A 3,510-nucleotide genomic window follows, 5' to 3' on the forward strand; every position below is an offset into this window, starting at 1 on the left:
AATAATTCCCAGCCTTGAGCATATTATCTTTGTCTGTATTCCTCTTTTTGTCCAGTTGTATATCACAGAGTATTCATTATTGAGAAATGCATTTGCTTGTCGCGTGATTCTCTCCTTGTGCAATTGTTTTGTTGTTTGGATTTTGAGGTCTAAGGTTTGGTCTGGAGGAGACTGGGTTATTACTAAGCTCATTACCAAGATGTGGAGGAAAGATCTCAGTTCAAGTTAAATTGCGTATGTTTCCCCTCAAATTCACATTTACATTAGCATCTTAGCCTGTCTTCTAAGAAATGAAGTTTATTTCTTACAGTGAAGGCTGGAAATCTATTGTCATGGGCGCACAGTAACAGCCTTCTTGCTGGTGGGAACTATGCAGACTATTGAGATGGCACAGGGCATCACACGGCAAGGAGAATGAGTGTGCTAACATGCTAGCTCAGATCCCTCTTCTTCTTATATAGTTACCAGTCCCATTACCTGATAACCCATTAATCTGTGAATGGATTAATTCATTCGTGAGGGCAGAGCCCTCATGACCCAAGTGCCTCTTAAATAGGCCACATCTCTCAACACTATCACATTGGGAATTACATTTCAACATGAATTTTGGAAGGAACAAACCTTCAAACCATACAAAATGGAAAAATAAATCAAAATAAAATAAACCTCCTTAGCTTTGCTCAGTGGCAGTATTATGACCAACGAGCTCCATCTGAGGCATGATTATTGCTAATTGAAAACTTTTCCCAATACGACTATTGAAACATAGTTTAGATTGGCATTTTTTGGACAGTCTGTATGGAAACTAAACTTTGTTGGTAAAAAAAATAAAAATTAATGATGAATAAAAAATAAACTGCTGGCTTAAGCTGATTTATTATTCTGTATCTCATAAAATTAGAATATACATTTATTAAAATTTGTAGCAGCCTAGGAATTTTGATGCTAGGGTAACAGGTGGGGTTTTCTTCCCTATACACCTTCTTGATGCTAGAATAGGGTAATTTATAAGATAGGAATAAGATCTGAATATATAATAGAAATTGTTCTTAGATGCAAGCACCAGTAGCATTTTAAGTAAGGTAGAGAAAATAGACTGCTAATAAAGTAACTGGAGTTGTGTCATAAGATACTGTCAATCTTCGAAGTAGAAAGCTGTGCTTGTCTTGTGTCTCTTTCACCCTGATGCTGGACCAGGAAGAGCAGAGTTTCTTAAATGTCTTCCTCTTACAAGAAGGGCCGGAGGAAACCATCAAAGGGGACCAAGTGACTGACAGCCCAGGCCAGAGTCCATGCTAAAGCAGCAGTGATATGCAGAGGCATAGAAGGCCATCGAGGGAAATATTTCATTTATATATTTATTGACACTAGGGTTTCTTCTGTGAACTATCCAGTGGGATCCTTAGATGCATTTTAAAATTAGTTTTCTTATCTTTTGCTTATTGGCTTGCAAAAGCTTTTCATAAATTAACTATTTTAGGCATGTGAATATTTTTTTTTATTTTGTGTGTAATTTTTTTTGTAAACAAAAAAGCATACAATTTTGTTTGTTTGTTTGTTTTCAGATGGAGTCTCACTCTGTCGCTCAGGTTGGGGTGCAGTGGCATGATCTTGGCTCACTGCAACCTCTGCCTCCCTGGTTCTAGTGATTCTTCTGCCTCAGCCTCCTAACAAATGTTTTTATTTGATATTATGAAACTTGTTTATCTCCTTTATGGCTTTTGGGTTCCTGCTAAGCAAAATTTAAAAATTTCTAAATGCAACATTTCCTTCAAAATTGGACGTTTAAACTTGTATACTAGTAGCTTACCTTACTACTTTTTAGGTGTTTTAATTATTACATTGATTTCTCTTTAATCTCTTGCGTCTATTTCTCAGCCTAACTTTGGAGATAATCTTTCACCAAGAGCTCAGTTCTGGAAATACTTTCAGTGATTCTTCTCTTCTTTGGTTCACTACTTGGGTGGTTCTTCATTATTTCCTATTTTCTCTTTAGCTCTCTATGTTTTGCCGCCTGTGATCTCAACACTCATTTCCTAAAACCAAGCCCCAAGGAAGAAATAACCACAATTGTCTTGATCAATAAGAAGATAGAGAATATTTTCATTTCTGTGTCAGATTTTACTTTTCCCAATTACTATTTATAATTTCAAAATATTCACTATCTAAGCAACTTAGGAGTAAACAAACTTACATTTACATTCCCCTTTATTTCTCTCCTCCTCTGGGACTTTAACCTGCCACTGCTCTTCACTGATTCACATCACTCAGCTGATCTCTTTAAGTGGCACTTGTCACCCCAAGAGGGTAGTGAGGGCTGCCTCTGCTCTTTAGCTCGTATTGTACCCCAGTGCTCTTTGGAATTGTCTGGCAAGGACTCCGTTCTTCTCACTTACCTACTAGGTGTGAATTTCTTTGTTGGTGACCACCTTGAATCTTCATGGTGCCAGTGACTTGAGATGGTCTGGCAGAAATGGATGATAAAGATTTACCTTGTATTACCTTGTAATACAAAGATTTACCCTTTGTATTACATTTTTTAATGGATTTCAAAAGTTGAGTTATTTAGGCCCAATGAGACACTGAGTTCAGTTAGTAACTTAGTTTAGATTCCTCAAAAGCCAGACTCTGGGGCAAGAATTTGGGAGCAGGTGGTTTATTTGTGAAGTGTTTGCAGGAAGCAAAAGTAAAGGAGTGGAGAAAGAGAGAGAGAGGAAGAAGCACCAACAAAGATGCATTAAACACTGTGTATATGGAGGAACAATGGTTCCATCTTACTAGGAACTCTCTGAAATACTGGTTAGAATACAACTCAGAATTGTCCTACTGGGTGCCTGGGAAGCTTGGGTATTTATCCACTGACTCACATATCTCACTTGTTAAAGGATGTCCCTGGGGGTTAAATCTCCAGCATTTTGGAGCTATCCCACAGCACTGAGCAAGCTCCCACAACTGCAGAAAGCCCCAAGACTGAAAAACAGAGACATGCAGGCTCTGAAAGGCTGTCAGCCATGCATGGGAATGTCCACCATGGTTGTTGGTGAATGAAACAGGACACTGACAGCACCTGCCATTGAGAAATTGAAATTTCATTTTTATAATTATAGCCCCCTTGCTGCATTTATGTGAATACATGTTCCATTGTGTTTTCTTTGAGCCAGTGTGAATGCTGGCTGTCTTTTTGGGAACACATTTGCTATCAGCCCACTCCCTACCCTCCTACTCTTCTCCTGCTGATACACTTCTGTCTGCCCTTTCAGTTTTCCAGAAATATGTGAGTATGTCTGAACCCCAGCAATGTATACAGGTTCAGTTATTTCCTAGGGGTCCCGTTAGGTTTCCATGAAAGTAGATTTCCCAGTAGTTCCCAAGCTATGGCCGTGACATATCTTAACTCTCACCAGTGGACACAGCTGTGCTCAATCTGAGAATCACACTATACAATCTTAAAATCTGATCTTTTATGTATTTTCTCTTTCTTGACCTCTGCCAACTGGTATTTGACATATT

General features: G+C 38.5%; 1 pseudogene; it reads left to right on the forward strand.

Annotated features, from left to right (window-relative positions):
* The first annotated feature begins 672 nt into the window (after positions 1–672).
* Positions 673–804, forward strand: LOC112133680 (U4 spliceosomal RNA; annotated as a pseudogene).
* Positions 805–3,510: the final 2,706 nt, after the last annotated feature.

Source organism: Pongo abelii, chromosome 4, assembly GCF_028885655.2.
Source record: "Pongo abelii isolate AG06213 chromosome 4, NHGRI_mPonAbe1-v2.0_pri, whole genome shotgun sequence".
NCBI lineage: Eukaryota > Metazoa > Chordata > Mammalia > Primates > Hominidae > Pongo > Pongo abelii.